The 27,356-nt window shown below is 39.0% G+C and overlaps 1 protein-coding gene across 14 annotated transcripts in view; it reads left to right on the top strand.

Moving 5' to 3' along the window:
• Positions 1-27,356, top strand: part of CADPS (calcium dependent secretion activator) — a 487,588-nt gene that overhangs the window by 68,369 nt on the left and 391,863 nt on the right. The gene's annotated exons all lie outside the window — the stretch shown is intronic.

Raw genomic sequence — 27,356 nt, 5'->3', positions numbered from 1 at the left:
GACTAGAAATTGGCAAATGAGGCTTCACTGGTGAGAGGATGTAGGACAAGATCAGCAGGAGAAGAACTTGAAGTTATCCTGAAAGTTATCTTCTCGTGTCCCAGGAAAATGAGAGGATTTTAAAGCTACACGGCGACTTACTATCTATTAACATTTAGAGTGCTTTTTCTATGAGCCGAAAACACTTTACAGATGGCAATGCTAACACTCACATTCACCTTGTGAGACAAGAATGATTGTTATATCCACTTTTACAGATGAAAAATAGAGGCACAAGGAGGGTAAGAAACCCAGGATCGTATAGTTATATGTAGGGTTTCTTGTCTCACCACTGTTGACATGTGGAGCAAGGCCATCATGTTCATTTTGAGATGTTTAGCAGCAACACAGCCTTCTACCCACTAGATGCCAGTAGCAGTCTCCCCCTCACCTCCAGTTGTGACAGCTAAAAAACATGTCCAGACTTTGCCAAATAGCCCTGGGGAAGAGGTGAGCAAAATCCTCTCTGGTTGAGAATCCCTGCTATATAGAAAAAAATTAAAATAGAAAAAAAAAAAAAAGGAAAGCATCTCAAATGTCATTATTCAGTAATGAACCTACCTTAATGTCTTACAGGCTCTTTAATAAGTTTTCTCTGTGTTTTCAAGGATCAGTCATCTCAGAGCAAGACTTCTTTCCTTCCCCAGCTAGTGGATACTTGATCTTATGGGTCTACCCCCTCAATAAATCATCCAGCAGGTGTAGCAATGTGGAGTTGCGTGGTTCAGTTCTCCTACGCATTAAAACACATCTGGAAGGCAGAAGAGTGGAGGTTGCTAAGAGGAGGCAAAGCATAGAAGAGGCCAGTGTTCTCTGCCTCAGCCCTGTCCTTTCCTAAGTGTTCTTCTTGCTCATCTCAAAAGCCCACTCAGCCCTACTAGGTGACTGCCATCTGAGTCTGAGAACTAGTGCCTCTTAGCAGTGCGGACGTATTGCTGGCGATGACCTATTTGGGGACACAGAAGAGTGCCTCTTTTCTCTGGATCAGCATTCTGAACTAGACCAGAGATAGTAGGAAAGAGAAGGATGGCTGGGAATTGCTTAGTGACCCTTGGAAAAGATTGTACACCATAGTGAACTAACTTCAGATTCTTGATTTGAAAAACTGTGAAGTTGTCAAGCATTATGAATGTCCACTGGATAAGTAACCCATCAGTGTTTGTTCATTCATTCAATTCATTTATACCTGGGATTTTAAAGGTATATTTTGAGCTCTTTTCACTTTGAAACCACTGCCTTCATCCAGGGTCTCTAAATCGACCCCCATCAAAAATCCATCAGCCAGAGATTCACTGATTCATTCAATTAAAATGTTTTAGGTGTCTATCACTTTGAAAATGCTGGGCACCTGTTATAGAGATTAGGAGAGGTTGACCTAATCTTGAAGAGGGGTGAGTCGGGGGTGGCTCAGTGAATGTGAAGGCTGTTCAGAGATTTGAAGGATGAGTAGAAGTCAATTAGGTAAAGAAAGTGGTAAGAAGGAAAACGTTCCGGGCAAAGAGTACACCATGTACAAAAAGCCAGCAGACAAGCTGGTTTTGTAGGTGCAGAATTTTTGGGCAATATTTCAAGAAACTCATGAGAGTGTGTTTTACAGGTGTGTGGGTTTGTGTGTGTGCACATGTGTGCGTGTGTGTCTTAATTTGGCATCATGATGCACTGTCCACACCCCATAATACCAGGTTATAGTCAAAATTTGGCTTGGCCTTATGTGTCCTGTGGCTTAATCACGTTCCACTGATACATGTTATTTGCTTACACAGAACAGACTTTTGCTGCGTAGGTCAACTTTGGGAGGCAAAGTTGCCAATCTGAATCTTTCTCCTCGCAAAGACTTCACTGGATAGAAGCCACAAAACAATGTTTTAACACAAGCAAAGCGTGTTAAAACAAAGAGTGATGACTGCACGATTGTGTCCAACAAAATAACTATAAAGAAAAAAATTGAGATTCAGGGAAATCTAGACAGGCTTGATGATTAAAACTGTGGAAAGAACATATATTTTGAGGTCAGAACTACCTGGATTTAAATCTCAGCTTCACCTTATGTGTAACCCTGAACAAAGTAGCTTCACTCAGCTGAGTCTGTTTTTTTTTTTATCTGTAAACCGGGGTAATGGCACCTACTTCACAGGTCAGTTTAAGACTACAGATGATTTGTGAACAACACCTGGCACATTATTGGTGTTAATTAGGTGGTAGCTACTATTATGGTTATTAATATCAAATTAAAATCAAACAATATCTAATTTGCTGGATTTTAAACATGGAACCACAGATTTAATTTACGGCTTCCTGATAGCCACAGCACAACAGGAAAGTCACATTCTATTTTTCATGAATAAAAGCATAAAAATTCCTTAAGGAAAGACAAGATTATCTGGGACCTTATACATGAAATCATGTTTTTCCTGGGTTTTCATTGAAGTCTCACTGAGAAATATAGGAGACAATATCTTTAACATCATCCCTGTGGCAAATAAATAGAAATTCTATGTGCTTATTTCTTTTTTAATCTTTCAGAGTAAGCCAAAGGCATAAAACCAAAGAACAGTTGTGGGACAGGGATTATTTCTCATTCAACTTTAAATCTGCCAAAAAATTCTTGCATCAGTGGCATTTATGGAGTAGAACATCTGTTCTTTCTTTTCTTATTTTATAAGCTCATATTTAACTAGTGTTCTTGAAGCACTACCTGCTAAGCCTCTCAGTAACTCTTCAAGATTTGTGGTATAATGCTCACTTTACAGATGAAGAAACAGGTTTATAGTCCAAGGTTAGTCACTGCACTAGGAAGTAGGGAAAACAGGACTTAAATCAAGATCCATTTGACTGACTTGACTCTACTCTTATCATCTACCCCAGCCTACCACCTTAACAAATATAGCTAAGCTCTGTTTTCCCCTGAAGGGAAAATAAGGGTTTTCTATAAAAATAGAAAGAAGGAAAATTAAATTGGGGGCTCTAGGTATAAAATTGTTTTATTACTAAGACATTGAGAAAGAATGTTTTGCAAATGAGTTTTCTGGGAGAGATGTTTTAATCTTTTTGTTGTTGTTTTGGTTTATTCCAAACCGTTTAACTAAAATGACATAGATAAAAAGCATATTAAGAAACACATTTAACAAAATCATGACACAACAATATACATACCAAATTGCATGGGTGGCTCTGATTTTGAATTCTGTGCCTTCAAAACCAGCAGAAATAAATGAACATATTTATATTAACAAGGATAATGCAAATCTGTAATCTATAACTTAAACATATTTCTATATTTAATAAGTCATGTTCACTCACATTCAGTAAACACACAGTAAACTCGCATTTAAAATATCTTCCCAGTAAATTTAGTTTTCATTTTTTCTACATGATTCTGGAAGAGCATATAATAAATTAGTCATAGTCTATATATTAAAGTCAAATGATTAGTACCTTCAAAGGGAATGGTACCCCTGAACCATACAACCAGTTTCACTTAGGATGATGACTTTAATATTTGCTTTCAACATTTTTGTCACCCAAAAGGATGATGATGATGATGGTAATAATGATGATGACTATCATTTTAAGGAACTGAGAAGGGTCTACAATTTTACTCCACTGACATTCCTAAATGCTGGCAGATGACACAAAACTCCTGTGAAAGTGACAAAGGACTGTCCTACTCACAGCACAGCAGAAGGCATGTGCTTTCTGTTGGCACCCATTTTCCCTGTTCCCCAAGTCCTGGGGGGTAACTTGGAGGAGCCCAGGCAGATACCACAAACAGTGTGGGTCTGTGTGACAGTTAAGGAACCCTGAGCTTAGGAAAGCCCAGTCTTACAAGGTTCTGCTAGCAAACCTGCTCAGTCTGGAGAGAAACATTATCCTTATTATCCTAGTCAGGAAACACATCTTCCCTCTGCCCTGCAGAGAAGCTCTATCTGTATTTTCCAAGACTGTTTGACGTGTAAATATCCTTGAAAGGACAGTCAAGAATGAAAGTGGTCCAAGAAATGTAGAAATATCATGGATAATCCCTTCCCAACTGTGATGGTGGTGGTGGTGGTGGTGGTAGCAGTAGCTAACATTTATTGAGCTCCCATTTCCCAGGCATGATCAAGCCCTTTACATACCTAATCTCATTCAACCCCGTTATAAACCCCAAATTATATAGTATTATCTACATTTATACATAAAAAAATAGCCGAGGCTCAGAGAGGTTAAGCAACTGCCCCAGGGCCACATACATAGAAACTGGAAGAGCCAACACTGGAGTGCGGGTTGATTTGACTCTAGAATTTGTGCCTGTAAAATTGTAACATTATCTTGCTGCTTGACAAAATGTATTTGGATCTGAATATATTCCATAGAGGAAACAAGTTATTTAAAAATAGAGATAAATTTAGAATGGGTCTGTGAAGGTATAATTTTTCTTACCAAGATATCAAGGAAGAGTGTTTCATAGGTGAACTTGTTGAGAAAGTGGGTGACAGAGCCGATTTGTATCTAGGTAGTCTGCCTCCAGAGTTGGAGCATACCAACAGGCTCTATGACTAACACTGGACAGAGGCACCCTCGGCTACAAAAGCCAGAATCTAGAGTTAGCTCTGGACCAGTAACCCCCTCATTTGGGTCTTAACCTTTTTATTTAAGAAATGCACAGTTCCTCAGAGCAACCAAGTAAAGTGCTGTCAACAGTGGTGGACAATCTGTGAAGCACTGCTCTTCTCCTGGAGAACATAGGCAAGTTAGGCACACATGATGCACATATGCTGTCGAGAGGAGGGTCATCACAACAGGGTACTCGAAGATGACCATCAGGTAAAGCTTGGACAAGCAGCTCTATAGGGTAACACTAGGAATGTCTGCTGAAGTTCATGCCAAAATATCTGCTGATGTCTAGAGAGACTCATGGCAGTGGATTCTCCATCAGTACTTGGGAGCTTCTGTTGCTTTAAGAGCCATTACAGGTCATTCATTCTTTATTCAACAATTGCTTAATGAATGTCTCCTATATGTGAGATCCTTGTTCATAATCTGGTATAAATACTGACAAGCCTGTTACTGGGATACAAAGTGAAACATTGTGTAAAGAAGCTATGTAGAAAGATTAATGAGAGGAAGCAGGAAAAAGTACCTGACACATCCTAGGGATATTGAGGGAAGCTTCATAGGGGTAACATTTGGGCTGAACTTGAAAAGATGAGTAGCAATTTCATCTCCCTGTTTGTATGAGTGTTCTCTAGAGGGACAGAACTAATAGGATAGATGTGTATCTGAAGGGGAGTTTATTAAGGAGTATTGACTCACACGATCACAAGGTGAAGTCCTACAATAGACCGTCTGCAAGCTGAGGAGCAAGGAAGCCAGTCCAAGTCCCAAAAACCTCAAAAGTAGGGAAGCTGACAGTGCAGCCTTCACTGGTGTAAGTCCAAGAGTCCAAAAGTTGAATAATTTAGAGTCTGATATTCAAGGGCAGGAAGCATATAGCACAGGAGAAAGATGAAGCCTGGAAGATTGAGCAAATCAGTCCTTCCACGTTCTTCTGCCTGCTTTATCCTAGTCATACTGGCAGCTGATTAGATGATGCCTACCCAGATTAAAGATGGGTCTGTCTTTCCCAGTCCACTGACTCCAGTGTTAATCTTCTTTGGCAACACCCTCACAGACACACACAGAAACAATACTTGGCATCCTTCAATCCAATCAAGTTGATGCTCAGTATTAGCCATCACACTGTTTATGTGCTTCATTGCATTTATCTCAATCTGGAATGTTTATTTAATGCTTACTTGTATATTGTCTATCTGCCATGTCTGTCATACTCACTTGTATATCCACAGCTCCAAGTATAGTGCCTAGAACACAGTAGATGCTCAGTGTTTGTTGAATGAATGAATGCATGAATGAATGAGTGTCAAACATTAAGTTTTGCATTTATTCTTCTTCATGGTGGTTTCTAAAAAATAGATGTGTTACATTTTTCAGTCTCAAAAGATTTTGTTATAAATTACTTTCAAGAAACCTTTTATTTTTATTTTTTTCTTTTTTTACCTTAAGTTCAGGGGTTTGTTACATAGGTAAACTTGTGTCATGGGAGTCTGTTGCACAGATTATTTTATCACCTAGGTATTAAGCCTAGTACCCATTAGTTATTTTTCCTGATCCTCTCTTTCCTCCCACCTTCCACCCTCCAACAGGTCCCATTGTGTGTTGTTCTTCTCTATGTGTCCATGTGTTCTCATCATTTAGCTCCCAATTATAAGTGAGAACATGTGGTATTTGTTTTTCTGCTCCTGCATTCGTTTGCTAAGGATAACAGCCTCCAGCTCCATCCATGTCCCTGCAAAGGACATGATCAGGAAATCTTTTAAATTTGCCTTTCTGGAAATATCTATGTTCTCTATCAAACAGAAGACAAAGTGGAGTGAGAGTTGATTGAATACTTCGTTCATTATTCATTAAATATTTTATGAGTATCTACTGCATGCAAAGTGCTGGGAGAGGAGCAGTCACATAGAAGGCAAGACTTGGTCTCCACCCATGAGGAAACCAAACATAGTCATGGGACACAATCTGTGGACCCCCTATATAAGAAAGAACAGAACAAAGAAACATAACTGTCATCCCTCAAGAAAAGAATGGAGTTAAAGGGCTATTTCATGGACATTTCCTGAGGAAAAAAAACCATACAGTATCTCAAACTGATTTTCTGGGAGAAAAACTTTTGGGTTGGATAATACAGGTTAGCTCTGTGCATTAATTTCTCCAGGCTGTCTCAGAGCCATCTCACTTCTCTCTTTCTCTTAGAATAACGGAAAAAATATCCAGTTGGTGAAATTGTAAATATAAGCATGCTTACAGTTTTAAGAAAGATGATAACCTAAGCTTAGAAATATTCTAGCATTTATTTAATCAGTAGGTGATTACTAACTACTAAATTATGGGAAGCAGTGTTTTCATAGCAATAGTTTGTTTACCCAAGGAATTTCAGTCACACATTTTTTTATTCCAACATTTCCTACAATTATTCAATTTTTTTCTCTCTGCAGCACTAAAACACACATTTTATTAAGTAGTCTGGCTTATCTGCAAATATGCTGATCCTGAATGGTTATAAAATATCTATGCAGGTCATTTAAGTTGAATCAGACATGGTTTCCAATCAGTGAAATCATCTCTTAATTTAAGCAAATGATGCCCATATAAATAAGAGTTGCAATTATGCCCATGCCTAGACTCTCTCTGCTATATGCCTTCTCCGGAAAAATTTTTAATGTCTTTTTAACACATCATTTGTCTTCTTATGTAACTCCTTCATGGATTTCATCATCCTTTTTCTTAACTTGACCAGGTGCAAATTGCTGCCATTCATGAGCTCAAGAAAAGGAAGTTGTAAGCATGCTTCTTAAAAATTCAAATAAGCCCCAGCATGGTAGCTTGTGCCTGTGTTCCAAACTACTCCAGAGACTGAGGCAGTAGGGTCACTTGAGCCCAAGATCTCTGGGCTGTAGTGCACTATGCCAATTGGTGTCTATGCTGAATCCAGCATCAATGTGGTTATCTCCTGGTAGCAGGGACCACCAGGTTGCCTAAGGGGGGATGAATTGGCTCAGATCAGAAACAGAGCAGGTCAAACTCTTGTGCTGTTCAGTAGTGGAATTGCACCTGTGAATAGCCACTGCACTCCAGCCTGGGCAACATGGTGAGACCCTGTCTCTTAAAAAAAAAAAAATCCAATGACATAATGCCTTCATTTTCCTGAATAAAGCTTTCATAGCTCCCAGTGCTTATAGAATCAAATTCAAGCTTTTTAGCACATGATTCAAGACTTTCCATGATCTGGCCCATGCCATCCCTTCCTCACACTTAACCATCTAACATTTAATCATTTAGAGTGACCCCACCATCATGATTTCTGCACCCCTGCTGAGGTTGTTCCCTCCACCTGGAATATGGTCCCAGTTTTCTCAGTCACCTCCCATTGATCCTTCTGCAATCAGTTCCTTTTTCATGTCCTGCAGGAGGCCTTTCCCTACTATCCAAGTCTGGTTAGGAGCCCGTCTGTGCTCCATAATACCCGTGGTAGACAGAAGGTTCTGTGGAAATCATCTGTCCACATGTGCCTTGCCCAAGAGATTCAAAGTTCCTCAAGGGCCAGAATGTGTTTTATTCCTCTTTGACCCCCAATGTCTGGCACTTTGTGGGCACTCAATATTTGTTGAATGACTGAATGAATGAGGGCCTATAAAGAAGAACCTGAAACAGAAAGTTGGTAAAGTAGGATGGACCTTAAAAATACAAGCCTTAGTAAGCAAGAACAGTCTGAAGAATCCAGCTAATGTAAGGAGAAGCAAATTTATGTGTTTGTTGATTTAATGTTTATTGAGCATCACATGGTAAGATAGAATGTGCAGTGACGAACAAGAAAAACAAGGGCCCTATCTCATGGAGCTTACATCTGGGGCATATGCTAACAAGAGTATTTTTTAATAGTAAGTATCCTGAGGAAATAGAAAAAGTGAGGGTGATGAAAGGGTTGTAATGGAAAAGGTTTAGATTAGGAAGAGCAAGCCTCTTAGGGATGATGATTTCAAAAATAACAGAAGGGTGAGAAGGTTTTGCCAAGAGCTGGTGGGAGAGTATCCTAGTGTGCACAAAGGCCCTGCAGTGAGACAGAATTCAAGATTCTGAGGAAGAGGAGATCTATTAGTATATAGAAATCTTTAATTACATGGCCGTTTTCCATCAAGAGAGATGGAGAGTCTGAGTTCTTAGGAAGATGTCAGTAAACATGAGTGGCTTGTGGGTAGCTCTGAGACCAAAAGGGCTCAGCAGCCTGCAGAGAAAGGCCCCCTGAGAACCCATAGTGCTCTGGCAAAGAGATGGTGATCTGAATGAGAGCCTACCACAGGATAATTACTGGCATCCACATTCTCCAAACTGATGTGCAAGAAAAGGGAAAAATTAGATGTTTGAAAATTCTTTACCTAAACTACTGAAACCAGACTACTCATCAGGAAGAGCTCTTGCATTTTTTTTTTTTTACCACCTTGCCTCTGTCTTGTAAACATGAGCAACAGATTCTCTAGCCCACAGAAATGTATCCGCAGGGCCCTCCCATCCTTAGGGAAAAAAGATGATGGAATGAGGGACATTAGCAATAGTTTTTGTTATATTTTTCATTACCATCTACCATAAATATGATAACAAGAATAGCTAATATTTACTGATTATGATTATTTACTAAATACCTGTGACTGTATCAAACATCTCACGCAGAATGGTTTACATGTGGGCTCTGGAGTCCGGCCTACTGAGTTCAAATACTACCTGTTCCACTTACCAGCTCTGTTGTTTTTCTGCAAGTTACTAAGTATATGTGCATTTATATCTTCATCTGTATAGTGGAGACAGGTGGGAGAAAACTGCGTATCCTGTAGACCACTGTGAGGAGTAACTAGGGAATATACAAAAAGTGCTTAAAGGAGCACTTCATACATGCTGATGTAAATGCAAGCTTCCATCACTACTTATTTAATTATTATAACAAATGTATCTAGCTGACACAATTGTTATCCGTGTTCTACACATACGAAAACTTCAGAGGCTTTGTATCATGCGCCAAAGTTTCATGGTTAGTAGTCACTGGCAAAGCTTGGAATTGAACCCAGACTGATTTTAGAGCCCAAGCTGTTACTCATCATTCCGTCATATTTTTTATTTAAATTAGAGTTATCACTGGATTCCGCTAGACCATTTATTCACATGTGTATCTTGGCAGATTTTGATTGTATATTTTATTTACTTGTTCTTTTGAGAGGGTGAGGGATAATTGAGTTGGAAGCCCAATGGTCTTTAGTTTTGCCTGGACTTCTTGTCTGTAGGACACCCCAGGGAGTTCCACAGGTCCCAACAACAAATTGGATGTTAATTGGAACTCTTTCTTTTCTAGGGATTTTCCACAGTGTTATCTGCAATTTATGACAATGATTTTGAGGAACAAAATCATCAAACAAATAAGTATACATGCACACACATGCATGCATGCACACACAACGTGCACACACACACATATACCATATGCTTGATGGTTTCAATTTTTAAAAAATTGTACGTGAAATTCCATGAATGTAACTATTAGTTCTCTTTAAAAGCAGATTAATTACCCTCCGAAAATAACCCCATCCCTAATCAATATGAGATAACTGGTTTTCTGTAGCTGGGGTTAGGATGAGTCAGAGGAAAGAACCCAGTTACTTGATACAGTCGTTTTCCAGCAATGGTTTATATCAAAAGTCCACATTCTGGTTTAACTGTGATGCTGCAAAATGAGAAATGATGCTTAATGGAGTGATCTGCTGCACATATTAGCTCAAATGCTGAATGTCTTCCTCCAAACTCTTCTGTTTGTTTTTGTTTTTAACTCAGTTCATGGATAAATTTGGTCAACAGCTCTGCTGAAACTGATTGTGTATAATTCAGGTCTGTTTTGGATTCCTTTGAAGAAGATCCAGTTACAGAGAATACCAAAAGGACCCTATTTTAAATAAATAGTGATGCCACATTCTACACCATATTAAATTGTGTTTGTTAATGTTTCACAAGCATTATAAATACTTGTTGTCACTTGGCATTCATAAGTTCTTGCAGCATTTGGTCTGAAAGCTGAGCAAAGTAGGGGTAGTACTAATTTGTGAAGAAAAGTACTTCCAAACACGTCTTATGCTGACAACCTTTAGGCAGTGTTTTAAAAGGTCATGCATGACTGTGGTTTTCCCGTTTTACAGATGAAGAGACTCAGGTACAGAAAAGATTTAAAATGTGCTACTAGGTGGCAGAACTGGGCTTCCAATCCAGGAAGTCTGATTGCAGAATCCATCCTTAAACCTTCTCCCCAAACGATGTTATCAATAAATATTTGTAAGCTGTGTGCAGTGGCTTATGCCTGTAGTCCCAGCACTTTGGGAAGTTAAGGCAGGAAGATCACCTGAGGCCAGGAGTTTGAGACCAGCCTGAGAAATACAGTAAGACCCTGTCCCTACAAAAAATAAAAAACAAATTGCCAAGCATGGTGGCATGGATTTGTAGTCCTAGCTACTTGGGAAGCTAATGCAGGGGGATTGTTTGAGCCTAGGAGTTCAAGGTTAGCGTGAGCTATGATTTGGCTACTGCACTCTAGCCTAGGTGACAGAGTGTGACTTTGTCTCTAAAAAATAAAAAATAAGTTTTTTAAGTAAATTAATTGTAATGTGAGATTTAATTCGGAGAACATACTAAGGTCCTGTGGCAGAGGACATGACATTTGAAAGTTAAACAAGGCTGAGCACAATGGCTCATGTCTGTAATCCCAATAGTGTGGGAGGCTGAGGCGGGAGCATTACTTGAGCCCAGTAGTTTGAAACTAGCCTGGCAACTTAGTAAGACCCTGTCTCTACAAAATAATTTAAAAATTAGCCAGGCATGGGGGTGCATGCCTGTAGTCCAAGCTACTCGGGAGGCTAAGGTGGGAGGATCGCTTGAGCCTGAGAGGTCAAGGCTGCAGTGAGTTGTGATCACACCATTGCACTCCAGCCTGGGCAACAGAGCAAGACCCTATCTCAATTAAAAAAAAAAAGTTAAACACACTCATTAGTCACATGAATTGATTCTCTTTTGACCTTTTTTTTTTTTAATGCTTTAAGTTCTAGAGTACATGTGCACAATGTGCAGGTTTGTTACATATGTATACATGTGCCATGTTGGTGTGCTGCACCCATTAACTTGTCATTTAGGTGTATCTCCTAATGCTATCCCTCCCCACTTCCCCTCCACACAGTGGGACCCAGTGTGTGATGTTCCCCTTCCTGTGTCCAAGTGATCTCATTGTTCAGTTCCCACCTATGAGTGAGAACATGCGGTATTTGGTTTTCTGTTCTTGCGATAGTTTGCTGAGAACGATGGTTTCCAGCTGCATCCATGTCCCTACAAAGGACACGAACTCATCCTTTTTTATGGCTGCATAGTATTCCATGGTGTATGTGTGCCACATTTTCTTAATCCAGTCTGTCACTGATGGACATTTGGGTTGATTCCAAGTCTTTGCTATTGTGAATAGTGCCACAATAAACATACATGTGCATGTGTCTTTATAGCAGCATGACTTATAATCCTTTGGGTATATCCCCAGAAATGGGATGGCTGGGTCAAATTGTATTTCTAGTTCTAGATCCTTGGGGAATTGCCACACTGTTTTCCACAATGGTTGAACTAGTTTACAATCCCACCAACAGTGTAAAAGTGTTCCTATTTCTCCACATCCTCTCCCGCACCTGTGACCTTTATTTAATGAACAATATATCCGTACTGAGGTGCTTTATCTTCCTACATGCTGATATTGATTAGAGTGGAGCATTCCTGGAGAATGAAGCCACATAAGATTCAGCATCTTTTCAGCATGGGCTGTAGTTGACACCCTCATCTTCTGCAAAAGTCCAGCTGGTTTAAGGATGTGAATCTCCTGCAGCTTCATTATAAGAGACTTGATAAGTAAAACAACAGCAAAATGAGAATTTATTGGGTGCATGCTATATGCCAGTCATGTGCTAAGCACTTAAAGTACATTATCTAATTTAATCTTCACAAATTGTGTCTGTTTAAAGGATGGGGAAACAGAGAGGTAAACTATCTTGCTTAAGGTAACACATTTAGGAAAGGCATTGCCAGAACAGTTTGACCCCAAGGTAATTGCCTTATCTGCCATGTTGTACTGCATAATGCACATTCCTAAATCTTTTCTGTTTTCCTGCTGTGACTTATCCAGTGCCTGGTGCCATGAGCAGATACTGGTACCTGCTGACTTATTGAAAGATCAACTGGTTGCTTGATTGAAATGGAAAGTTGAGCAATTTTCTCTGGAGCAATGTTTCTCATACATGAGTTTTCATATAAATCACCTGGGGATATTGTTAAAATGCAGATTCTGTTTTAGTAGGTTACAATAGGGAATGAGATTCTGCATTTCTAACAATTCTGCATTTCTAGTCATTCCCAGATAATGCTGATGCTGCTGGCCCATGAGCCATATTCTGTATAGCAAGGCTGTAACCTGAGCTGCCCAATGTGGTAGTCACTAGCCACAGGTAACTATTTCAATTAATTGAAATTAAATTCAGTTCTTCATTCACACTAGTCATACTGCAAGCACTCACTAACCACATGTAGCTATTGTCTACCATATTATACAGTGCAGATATAGAGCACTTTTTCCATTCCAAAACGTCCCATTGGACTACACTGTTATAGAATATTCAGTGAGTATAGAAAAAAAATCTGCTTTAAGATTCCCAATTACATTCATATCTCATTTAATTGACCTGGAATTTTGTCTCCCCTCTTGTTTTGTCCTATTCATGTGTAAGTCACCTGAACATTTGATGGGAAACAGAAATACTGCACAAAGAATACTGATAAATACATATTTTTTTTTTTTTACTTAGGAGCCAAGCTTAAGGAAAAAAAAAAAAAAGTCGCCATTTTTAAAATAACACAAAATTATCACGACAGTAACAAACGCACCAGAACTTTATTGAAAATGTTCTAATTAGACTCAGAAAACATATGAAGGTGTATCTGCGAGTAGACACTCTCTGGTCCCTTTGAATCACAATGCGGATTTTCTCCATATGTAGCTTTGTTAAGGACTGAACTTCCATGAATGCCCAAAGGTCTAGAAGCCATAGTCATTGTCAATAGAGCAAGGAAAATAACGTTTGATCATTGACAATGTCCTTAAAAATCACTTTTTCCAATCCTTTCATTTTATAGATGGGTAAAGGAAGGCTCGAACAGGAGATGTAATCTGAAGTTCTTGGTAGTTAGAGCTGGTCCTAGGTGCAAAATGATATTTGCCGAACTAGTATGAATCAAATTCTGTGACTCCCCACTGTACTCTTTGCCTCTAAATGACACAGTGATCACTGAAATATAGCACTGTTTACTTCCATTTCCTTGTACTCTTTCAAAATATATATGGAGACATTAGATTCAGAAACAAATATACATGCAGACATAAGATTCAGAACAAGATATAGAAAAAAGGATACTCGAAGATGACCGAATGGGAACAGCTCCAGTCTCCAACTCCAGGTGCGAGCGACACAGAAGACCGGTGATTTCTGCATTTTCAACTGAGGTACTGGGGTCATCTCACTGGGGAGTGCCGGACAATCTGTGCTGGTCAGCTGCTGCAGCCGGACCAGCGAGAGCTGAAGCAGGGCGAGGCATTGCCTCACCTGGGAAGTGCAAGGGGGAAGGGAATCCCTTTTCCTAGCCAGGGGAACTGAGACACACAACACCTGGAAAATCGGGTAATTCCCCCCCAATACTGTGCTTTAAGCAAACGGGCACACCAGGAGATTATACCCACACCTGGCCGGGAGGGTCCCACGCCCAAGGAGCCTCCCTCATTGCTAGCACAGCAGTCTGCGATCTAACTGCAAGGCAGCGAGGCTGGGGGAGGGGCGCCCGCCATTGCTGAGGCTTAAGTAGGTAAACAAAGCCGCTGGGAAGCTCGAACTGGGAGGAGCTCACAGCAGCTCAAGGAAACCTGCCTGTCTCTGTAGACTCCACCTCTGGGGACAGGGCACAGCTAAAAAACAACAGGGAAAGCAGCAGAGGCCTGTGCAGACACAAACGACTCTGTCTGACAGCTTTGAAGAGAGCAGTGGATCTCCCAACACGGAGGTTGAGATCTGAGAACGGACAGACTGCCTGCTCAAGTGGGTCCCTGACCCCTGAGTAGCCTAACTGGGAGACATCCCCCACTAGGGGCAGTCTGACACCCCACACCTCACAGGGTGGAGTACACCCCTGAGAGGAAGCTTCCAAAGTAAGAATCAGACAGGTACACTCGCTGTTCAGCAATATTCTATCTTCTGCAACGTCGGCTGCTGATACCCAGGCAAACAGGGTCTGGAGTGGACCTCAAGCAATCTCCAACAGACCTACAGCTGAGGGTCCTGACTATTAGAAAGAAAACTATGAAACAGGAAGAATACCTATACCAAAACCCCATCAGTACGTCACCATCCTCAAAGACCAGAGGCAGATAAAACCACAAAGATGGGGAAGAAGCAGGGCAGAAAAGCTGGAAATTCAAAAAATAAGAGCACATCTCCCCCTGCAAAGGAGCGCAGCTCATCGCCAGCAACGGATCAAAGCTGGTCAGAGAATGACTTTGACGAGATGAGAGAAGAAGGCTTCAGTCCATCAAACTTCTCAGAGCTAAAGAGGAATTACATACCCAGCGCAAAGAAACTAAAAATCTTGAAAAAAGAGTGGAAGAATTGATAGCTAGAATAATTAATGCAGAGAAGGTCATAAATGAAATGACAGAGATGAAAACCATGACACGAGAAATATGTGACAAATCCACAGCTTCAGTAACCGACTGGATCAACTGGAAGAAAGAGTATCAGCGATTGAGGATCAAATGAATGAATGAAGCGAGAAGAGAAACAAAAGAAAAAAGAAGAAAAAATGAACAAAGCCTGCAAGAAGTATGGGATTATGTAAAAAGACCAAATCTACGTCTGATTGGGGTGCCTGAAAGTGAGGGGGAAAATGGAACCAAGTTGGAAAAACACTCTTCAGGATATCATCCAGGAGAACTTCCCCAACCTAGTAGGGCAGGCCAACATTCAAATTCAGGAAATACAGAGAACACCACAAAGATACTCCTCGAGAAGAGCAACTCCAAGACACATAATTGCCAGATTCACCAAAGTTGAAATGAAGGAAAAAATCTTAAGGGCAGCCAGAGAGAAAGGTCGGGTTACCCACAAAGGGAAGCCCATCAGACTAACAGCAGATCTCTCGGCAGAAACTCTACAAGCCAGAAGAGAGTGGGGGCCAATATTCAACATTCTTAAAGAAAAGAATTTTCAACCCAGAATTTCATATCCAGCCAAACTAAGTTTCATCAGTGAAGGAGAAATAAAATCCTTTACAGATAAGCAAATGCTTAGAGATTTTGTCACCACCAGGCCTGCCTTACAAGAGACCCTGAAGGAAGCTCTAAACATGGAAAGGAACAACCGGTACCAGCCATTGCAAAAACATGCCAAAATGTAAAGACCATCAACACTAGGAAGAAACTGCATCAGCTAACGAGCAAAAAAACCAGTTAATATCATAATGGCAGGATCAAGTTCACACATAACAATATTAACCTTAAATGTAAATGGACTAAATGCTCCAATGAAAAGACACAGACTGGCAAACTGGATCAAGAGTCAAGACCCATCAGTCTGCTGTATTCAGGAGACCCATCTCACATGCAGAGACATACATAGGCTCAAAATAAAGGGATGGAGGAAGATCTACCAAGCAAATGGAGAACAAAAAAAAGCAGGGGTTGCAATCCTAGTCTCTGATAAAATAGACTTTAAACCATCAAAGATCAAAAGAGACAAAGAAGGTCATTACATAATGGTAAAGGGATCAATTCAACAGGAACAATATATTCAATTCCTAAATATATATGCACCCAATACAGGAGCACCCAGATTCATAAAGCAAGTCCTTAGAGACTTACAAAGAGACTTAGACTCCCATACAATAATAATGGGAGACTTCAGCACTCCACTGTCAACATTAGACAGATCAACGAGACAGAAAGTTAACAAGGATATCCAGGAATTGAACTCATCTCTGCACCAAGCGGACCTAATAGACATCTATAGAACTCTCCACCCCAAATCAACAGAATATACATTCTTCTCAGCACCACATCACACTTATTCCAAAATTGACCACATAATTGGAAGTAAAGCACTCCTCAGCAAATGTAAAAGAACAGAAATTATAACAAACTGTCTCTCAGACCACACTGCAATCAAACTAGAACTCAGGACTAAGAAACTCAATCAAAACCACTCAACTACATGGAAACTGAACAACGTGCTCCTCAATGACTACTGGGTACATAACGAAATGAAGGCAGAAATAAAGATGTTCTTTGAAACCAATGAGAACAAAGATACAACATACCAGAATCTCTGGGACACATTTAAAGCAGTGTGTAGAGGGAAATTTATAGCACTAAATGCCCACAAGAGAAAGCTGGAAAGATCTAAAATTGACACTCTAACATCACAATTAAAAGAACTGGAGAAGCAAGAGCAAACACATTCAAAAGCTAGCAGAAGACAAGAAATAACTAAGATCAGAGCAGAAATGAAGGAGATAGAGACACAAATAACCCTCCAAAAAATCAATGAATCCAGGAGTTGGTTTTTTGAAAAAATCAACAAAAGTGACAGACCGCTAGCAAGACTAATAAAGAAGAAAAGAGAGAAGAATCAAATAGACGCAATAAAAAATGATAAAGGGGATATCACCACTGACCCCACAGAAATACAAACTACCATCAGAGAATACTATAAACACCTCTACGCAAATCAACTAGAAAATCTGGAAGAAATGGATAATTTCCTGGACACTTACACTCTCGCAAGACTAAACCAGGAAGAAGTTGAATCCCTGAATAAACCAATAGCAGGCTCTGAAATTGAGGCAATAATTAATAGCCTACCCACCAAAAAAAGTCCAGGACCAGATGGATTCACAGCTGAATTTTACCAGAGGTACAAGGAGGAGCTGGTACCATTCCTTCTGAAACTATTCCAATCAATTGAAAAAGAGGGAATCCTCCCTAACTCATTTTATGAGGCCAACATCATCCTGATAGCAAAGCCTGGCAGAGACGCAAGAAAAACAGAAAATTTTAGACCAATATCCCTGATGAACATCGATGCAAAAATTCTCAATAAAATACTGGCAAACTGGATTCAGCAACACATCAAAAAGCTTATCCACCATGATCAAGTGGGCTTCATCCCTGGGATGCAAGGCTGGTTCAACATTCACAAATCAATAAACATAATCCAGCATATAAACAGAACCAAAGACAAGAACCACATGATTATCTCAATAGATGCAGAAAAGGCTTGTGACAAAATTCAATAGCCCTTCATGCTAAAAACGCTCAATAAATTCGGTATTGATGGAACGTACCTCAAAATAATCAGAGCTATTTATGACAAACCCACAGCCAATATCATACTGAATGGGCAAAAACTGGAAAAATTCCCTTTGAAAACTGGCATAAGACAGAGATGCCCTCTCGCACCACTCCTATTCAACATAGTGTTGGAAGTTCTGGCTAGAGCAATCAGGCAAGAGAAAGAAATCAAGGGTATCCAGTTAGGAAAAGAAGAAGTCAAATTGTTCCTGTTTGCAGATGACATGATTGTATATTTAGAAAACCCCATTGTCTCAGCCCAAAATCTCCTTAAGCTGATAAGCAACTTCAGCAAAGTCTCAGGATACAAAATCAATGAGCAAAAATCACAAGCATTCTTATACACCAGTAACAGATAAACAGAGAGCCAAATCATGAATGAACTTCCATTCACAATTGCTTCAAAGAGAATAAAATACCTAGGAATCCAACTTACAAGGGATGTAAAGGACCTCTTCAAGGAGAACTACAAACCACTGCTCAGTGAAATCAAAGAGGACACTAACAAATGGAAGAACATACCATGCTCATGGATAGGAAGAATCAATATCATGAAAATGGCCATACTGCCCAAGGTTATTTATAGATTCAATGCCATCCCCATCAAGCTACCAATGACTTTCTTCACAGAATTGGAAAAAAACTGCTTTAAAGTTCATATGGAACCAAAAAAGAGCCCACATTGCCAAGACAATCCTAAGTCAAAAGAACAAAGCTGGAGGCATCACACTTCCTGACTTCAAACTATACTACAAGGCTACAGTAACCAAAACAGCATGGTACTGGTACCAAAACAGAGATATAGACCAACGTAACAGAACAGAGTCCTCAGAAATAATAGCACATATCTACAGCCATCTGATCTTTGACAAACCTGAGAGAAACAAGAAATGGGGAAAGGATTCCCTATTTAATAAATGGTGCTGGGAAAATTGGCTAGCCATAAGTAGAAAGCTGAAACTGGATCCTTTCCTTACTCCTTATATGAAAATTAATTCAAGATGGATTAGAGACTTAAATGTTAGACCTAATACCATAAAAACCCTAGAAGAAAACCTAGGTAGTACCATTCAGGACATAGGCATGGGCAAGGACTTCATGTCTAAAACACCAAAAGCAACGGCAGCAAAGGCCAAAATTGACAAATGGGATATGATTAAACTAAAGAGCTTCTGCACAGCAAAAGAAACTACCATCAGAGTGAACAGGCAACCTACAGAATGGGAGAAAATTTTTGCAATCTACTCATCTGACAAAGGGCTAATATCCAGAATCTACAAAGAACTCAAACAAATATACAAGAAAAAAACAACCCCATCAAAAAGTGGGCAAAGGATATGAACAGACATTTCTCAAAAGAAGACATTCATACAGCCAACAGACACATGAAAAAATGCTCATCATCACTGGCCATCAGAGAAATGCAAATCAAAACCACAATGAGATACCATCTCACACCAGTTAGAATGGCAATCATTCAAAAGTCAGGAAACAACAGGTGCTGGAGAGGATGTGGAGAAATAGGAACACTTTTACACTGTTGGTGGGATTGTAAACTAGTTCAACCATCATGGAAAACAGTATGGCGATTCCTCAAGGAGCTAGAACTAGATGTACCATATGACCCAGCCATCCCACTACTGGGTATATACCCAAAGGATTATAAATCATGCTGCTATAAAGACACATGCACACGCATGTTTACTGCGGCACTATTCACAATAGCAAAGACTTGGAATCAACCCAAATGTCCATCTGTGACAGACTGGGTTAAGAAAGTGTGGCATATATACACCATGGAATATTATGCAGCCATAAAAAAGGATGAGTTTGCATCCTTTGTAGGGACATGGATGCAGCTGGAAACCATCATTCTTAGCAAACTATCACAAGAAGAGAAAACCAAACACCGCATGTTCTCACTCATAGGTGGGAACTGAACAATGAGATCACTTGGACTTGGGAAGGGGAACGTCACACATCGGGGCCTATCATGGTGGGGGGTGGGGGGTGGGATTGCATTGGGAGTTATACCTGATATAAATGACGAATTGATGGGTGCTGACGAGTTGATGGGTGCAGCACACCAACATGGCACAAGTATACATATGTAACAAACCTGCACGTTATACACATGTACCCTAGAACTTAAAGTATAATAAAAAAATAAAAATTAAATTAAAAAAAATAAATAAATAAAAATAAAAAAACGATTCAGAACAAATTGTCTGGAATAGAAATGAATAAGGCTACAATATTTATAAAGTAATTTCTCTTGTATCAGTAGTACTTATTCATCATAGGAATTTAGAAAAAACGAATAAAAATGCATAAAATATAAATCACCCACAATTCAGTTATTTAGAAATACTACTATAAAATTGTTACTTATGTAGCCTTCTTATTTTTTCTGTGTCCATAATTAATAAAAATATATGTTGCATTTTCTTTATGAACATTTTCCTGCATCATTTCATAAAATTCTAAATCATTTCTAGTGTGTGCAGTATTATTTCATTGTATGATGATTCAAAAATCAAATATTTTAAAGGATTTTAAGCCTTCTGATGCAAAGTTTCAAATTTTCTTCCAAAAAGCTTGTACTCATGTATCTAAAAGACAATATATAAAAGTAAACTCCCTGAGAACATGGACTGTGGCTATTTTTCCAAGGTTCTATTTCACAGAGTTTAGAATAGGACCAAACACATACTGGGCCCTCAATAAAAGTTTGTTGAAGGGAATGAGAGCAGGAAAACATATGTTAAGGGCTTGGCCAAGAGCCTAGCACAGAATGAGGCTTGATGCATGTTAATTACAATTATTACTTTCTTTGGCGTTATTATTATTCACATTCTCACTGCACCACAATATTTTGATAGGTTTATTTGAAACTATGTCTAGGAATAAACATAAAACTTTTGAAAGACTCGCAGCTACTTCCTTTGTTTTCTCATATGGATTACTTCTGTTGTTGAATATCTCTGGAACATGTTCAGTGTGAAGCTGGCTTCTGTACCCCTCCCTGCTTTTTTGCCAGTATATTTGTAAAACTTCGTCCTTGCTGTCAATTGATATTTACTGAGTCTCGAAGAACAACATACTGGGGCAGAGTAGCCTGAGCAAAATACTATCAAATTTATGAAAAACAAGGAAAATGCTAACAGGCCTGCCATTTTCAATAAAATGCTTTAAGTGTGCTGGTTAGACTCACATACTCCTACTCCCTTTTTGGGGTGACTATATAATGGGTTAAGAACATTGGCTTTAGGTTGGAACTGGGAGTCTTCTTCCATTCTGGCTGTGTGACTTTGGACATGTTCCTCAGTCTCCTTAAGTCTTGGTTTCCTCACTTGTAATAGCGGTGCTTATTTCTCAGGATTGACAAGAAGAACGCCTAGGATAGTGCATATAAAGCTCTTGGCACCAACTCTAGCTCAGACAGTCACCATTGATACTAGAACTTCATAAACACCAGTGACTGAGAATGAATATGTGTCAGTTTTATGTTGCCACAGTTCTGTTTTACGGACTTGACATTTGCTTCCAAATTCTGATATATTCGTGCATTTGATTTTGCTGGGCTTACCACCTGGGGAAATCTTTCAGCAGGTTTTATTGAGCCCATTTTCTGCTTGGAGAAAATGAGACCCCAAATTGCACAGTAAATGCTTCTGGTGTGCTAGAGATTCAGAAAAATGTTGGAACTGAAACTTTAACCAAGGCATCTCCATTTCCACTTTAAAGTGTCAGACTACTTCATGGTAATCATGCAAATGGTGTAGTGATAATAATGCTCATCATGATGCTGATGGAAGTTTACATATAACGAGTGCTTTTTTTGACCAGGTCATATGCATTTATACACATTAACTCATTTAATCCAACCATGAATATAGGTGCTATTTTTCCTAGAATTTGAATTTATTTGTCTAGGATCATACAGCTAGGAACTGCAGACATGTGACCAGAAACCAGTTCCATCTGATGCCAAAATCTGTGCTTTGAACCACCACAATCTGGCCAATAAAATCAATCATTCAGAAACTAATACCTGCTCTCAGCAAAAAATCAGGGAGAACATATTTTTGTGATCATTGAAAGAATGTCTTTGAAATCACCAGCATTGAGTATGGAACCAGATTAATATTGGAACTCTGTTTCCTATTTGCAGTCCTATTTAAGATGAGTGAAACATACCCTAAGCCCTTAGTCTTTCAAATTTAAAGTTCAGTGGAGTTTATTTTTAAAATCCTCTTGGAAAAATATATGGGCAAAATCCTGCTTTCCTTCATAAGGAGATATTTATTTTGCCCATATTTGTTAGCTCTCTGGTAGAGTAAAAAAAGAGGGGCAAGACAGCAGTTTATTCAAATAGAGAAGTCATCGGATTGAAAATACGCTAATAATCCCATTAATTAAGAAAGACCCTGTCTACAGGAAATCCCTACCAAAAAGTAATATCACATCAAAAGCTAAAACAGGGACTAAAGTATACATACAATAGCTTTGCAAATTTTACAAATACAGCGGTGTGGGGTCCCAAGGTCATTCTGATACGTCTTTAAAACACATGGATTGAAGGCATGGATCTTATTTAAGATCATTTAAGACCTTATTTACGATCTTATTTAAGATCTAGACATTGAGAAGTGTGTAACTTTCCATGGGTCACCGACTTCCTGGTAAAGTGCGTGGTTTTCTCAACCTCTTCTTAACTCAGTTTGTTTTTATCTGAGAAAACTTGAGAAAAACTAGGGATTCAGCCACACAAGCAGAACCCTAGAGGAAACTGAAGGGAGGATACATATGGTGAGAAGTACTTGGCCTATGTCCTGCCCAATTTCTTCCAAGACTCTCTTAGTTTTCATTCATGCACTTTGTAAATAATTAAGGGAGGTATCTAATCAGAAAAGGTATTGCATTCACTGTCTGCCCTTCAGTTAGTTCAGATTTGACTGTGTGGTGTGTTCATATCACATCATTCAAGCAGGCCTTGAGGGACATCTGACCTAGTTGAGCAGCTGTACCTTTAATAAAACTGCCAAAATAAGTATGACATTTTTTACGCAACTGTGAGAAACACATTAAAGACACATTGAAGATTACTTATATTTTATTATTATATTTAGAACATAAATGATTGTGACCAGACAGCTTGATTTCATGATGATGATGACAATGACAAGGATGAGGACAATGATAATGATTATGGTGATAGTACCTAACATTGTGGTATACTTACCATGTGCCAAAGACACAGCTACAACTTCACATATTATCCCATTTAATCTTTTGAACAGTCACAATGCAGATACTATTAATATACCTGTCTTATAGACAAACTGAGGCTTAGACAAGCCAAACTATTGTCCAAAGGCCACAATAGATTCAAAATTCAAACTTAAGCAGTCCAATTCCAAAATGAAGACCCTTAATCGCTGTATCCATGGTTTCCAAGCTATTTTGAACACACATCCTGTCAGTAAAACATTTTGAGGATACCCTCTTCTTTGCACTCATTTATTAATAACTAGTATTATGCTAATATACTATGGAAGGAAAAATATAGATAAAAGTATACATTTAAAAGGGTGAGCCATAGATAAAATAATGTTTTGGTTGTATTATATTTATCAATGGTATGAAAGTGTTTTCACTCTCATGAAAATGAAATAATATTTTAATCAAAAATATGCTTGAATATGCATTACTATTTTTGAAAATTTTTGTTTCAGGCTTTCTGAATTAGTAACTCAAAGGCACAGTTGTGAGGCTTTTGGTTTTTTGCATGTGTGTGTGAGACAGGATCTTGTTCTGTCACCCGGGCTGGAGTGCAGTGGTGCGATCTTGGCTCACTGCAACCTCCTCCTCCTGGACTCAAGTGATCCTCCCACCTCAGCCTCCCAAGTAGCTGGGACTACAGGTGCATGCAACCATGCCCCACTAATTTTTTATATTTTTAGTAGAGACAAGGTATCACCATATTGCTCAAGCTTGTCTCTAACTCCTGAGCTCAAGTGATCCTCCTGCCTCAGCCTCCAAAGTGCTGAGATTACAGGCATGAGCCACTATGCCCAGCTTGAGGTTTTTAAATAATCACTTGATCATAACCGAAAAAGATGCCTCAGAAAGATCCTTAGATTGAAATGAAAGATAGGCATTGCTGGCTGTGCTTTTGATACCAAGATATGTGTGTTTCAATTCTACCCACCAATTACTCCAGGATTTTTAAAACATGTGCTAGCAAATTGCTGTCTTTTCTAGTGTCAATCTATTGTTATTATTCAATAAAAGTTTTGTCTTTATAATTTTTTGAAAATTTCTTTAAAACAGTTCAGAACCTCTGAGAGCAGATTAATCAAGTTTATAAGATCATTTACAATATTTTAGGAAGGTGTGTGTGTGTGTGTGTGTGTCTGTGTGTATGTGTGTGTTGTAGGGACAGGTTCTCACATGGTCACCCAGGCTGAAGTGCAGTGGCATGATCATAGCTCACTTTAACCTCAAACTCCTGAGTTCAAGCTATTATCCTACTTCAGCCTCCTACTTCAGTAGCTGGGACGACAGGCATGTGACACCATACCTAGCCATTGTGTTTAATTTTTTAGAGATGGGGTCTTACTATGTTGCCCTGGCTGCTCTTGAACTCCTGACCTTAAGCAATCCCCCCGCCTCAGCCTCCCCAAATGCTGGAATTACCATTAGAGATTTTTATAGGCACATCAAATATTTAGGTACATCCTCACATCACACATTAGAAGTCATTTCCAAAAAGAGTTTCTACTTTCACATTGCTTTCTGCATAACATCCTTTTTTTCAATGGTTAACAAGAAAATAACTAACTTTATTTTTATTTTATTTTATTTTAAGCAGAGTCTTGCTCTATGCCCCAGGCTGGAGTGCAGTGACACGATTTTGGCTCACTGCAACCTCTGCCTCCCACATTCAAGCGATTCTCGTGCCTCAGCCTCCTGAGTAGCTGGGAATACAGGCATGCGCCACCATCCCTGGCTAATTTTTGTACATTTAGTAGAGACGGGGTTTCACCATGATGGCCAGTCTAGTTTTGAACTCCTGGCCTCAAATGATCTGCCTGCCTCAGCCTCCCAAAGTGCTGGAATTACAGGCTAGAGCCACCACTCCTGGCCCTTTTTTTCTCTTTTTGAAAAGAGTTTTTCTTTTTGTCCTAGATGCTTGGTTTTTTATGACTTACTAATTGTGATGATTTCAAGCTATCATTAGCTGACGTCTCAAGACACAGTATGCACAAGGCATGGTTCAGTGTTGATGATGATCCATATATAAAATAATTTTCCTGTTTGCACTGGGAAAGGCTGGTCTTGAGAGATTTGAAGAACTCATCTGTTTTAACCTCATAATATGGCCAATGAGAAATAGGAACAGTGTTGACTGCCATTTTCCTACTCACTGTGCTTACCTTCTTATCACCAACTTAATCACCTTGAGCAGGTATGGGAGCAGGGAAGCTGATGGGTCTTTAATAGTATCACATTACATTCTTTCAGTCTTGGGAATGACCAGAGATCTCACCATTATGTACTGAGTAAGTAATGCAGTCCTGTAAGAAGGTTACTTTGGTATCAACAACAACAAAAACGCTGGATGGCAAAGCAAGGCTCAAGGTGTATGACATTCAAAAAGCAGCTTTTCAAAATGTTTGCAGTGTGGCACAAACAAATGAGACTCTCACAGTGCTAGGATGTTGAGATGAAGCATGATCATGGTGGGAAAGTTACGTTGCTATAAATAGACCCGGTCACTGGCATTCCCTGCCTTTGACCCTGCCACCACTCCCACCAGAGTTATATCACTCACTAACTTTTAAAAACACTCTAAATTATGAAAATATCAAACATATATACATATAAACAGGTAGAGAGGTTAATTTAACTCTCTTGTACCCATCATCCAGCTTATTAATGATCACTTCGTGGTTAATCTCTTTCATTTGTGCTCCCCATACTCCTGAAATGAATTATTTTAAAACATATTCCAGACATAACATTATAGATATTATAATATGAATCTCTAAAATATAAAGATCTGTTTTTCAAACATAACCCACTGTGCCATTATTACACCTGAAAGCCTAACAGTAACCTTTTAATATCCTCAAATATTCAGTCAGTTTCCAACTTCCTTAAAGATCTCACAAATATTTTCTAGTTCACTCATTCAAATCAGGTTCCAAATGAGGTGCATACATTGTAATGGATTGATATAGCCCTTGTGTATCTTTTAATGTATAGACTTTCTCTCTCCCTATTTTTTTCTGCTTGCATTCTTTTCTTGAAAATACTAGATTATTTTTCTTGGAGAGTTTCCCACAGTCTGGATTTTGCTGGTTACACCCCTTGATATTATTTAACATAGTTCTCTCTGTTCCCCCATAAGTTGGTAATAGGATCCAGTGATTATCACATTAATATTTGATTCTTCTACAGGAATACTTCAGAGGCAGTATTTGTACTTCCATCAGTAGACACATAATAACTAGTTCTCTTTCTTTTAATATCCATCAGTGACAATTGTTTACATCCATTATTTCATTGGGAGTTGCAAGAGGGTGAAGAGTATCATACTATTTTTCATGTATTAGCTGGAAAAAGCCTATAAAGAGAAAGTTTTTCTTATGAATTATTTAGTTAGTCTGAGATGCAGTTCATATGGCATGCACAAACACACACAAAAAGCTTGATACTTATGTTATCAAAATAATGGGTTGGTACCTTAACATCCTTGGAAGGTGATCCTTTATATATTTGGTTTTATGAGTAATGTTATGATTTAAATAATTTGACGTCACATACTATGTAGCCATTATTTTTATACATTCTCAAACCATCTATGGCCAATGAGAGCCTCCTTTAATTGGTTCCTATGTCCTTTTTAAATAGAATCCCAGCAGTCTTTGAGAGCTTCCTTAATTTCTGGTAAGATAAGGGTCATCATGTACATTTCATGCTTAAGACGGGAAATCAGCCATCGCTCCAAGGAACTCTGGTTAAGTTTCATAGGAAATGGTATTCATACATCATTTCATTTTAAGCTTTGGTTTGTCTTCCATTTTGATAATGTAAGTGTGCATGTGTGCATTCACACATGTACGCACTTGTGTGTATTTCTCTCCTTCTCTCTTAGATAAATAGTACCATACTATACATGTATTTCTCCACCTCATATTTTTAAATTAACAATATCCAATGGAGTTCATTCCATATCAGTATCTAAAGCTATTCTCCA

Source organism: Trachypithecus francoisi, unplaced genomic scaffold, assembly GCF_009764315.1.
Source record: "Trachypithecus francoisi isolate TF-2019V2 unplaced genomic scaffold, Tfra_2.0 Lachesis_group0, whole genome shotgun sequence".
Lineage (NCBI taxonomy): Eukaryota > Metazoa > Chordata > Mammalia > Primates > Cercopithecidae > Trachypithecus > Trachypithecus francoisi.
The sequence above is the reverse complement of the archived record's forward strand: the minus strand, read 5'-3'. Positions and strand labels throughout refer to the sequence as shown.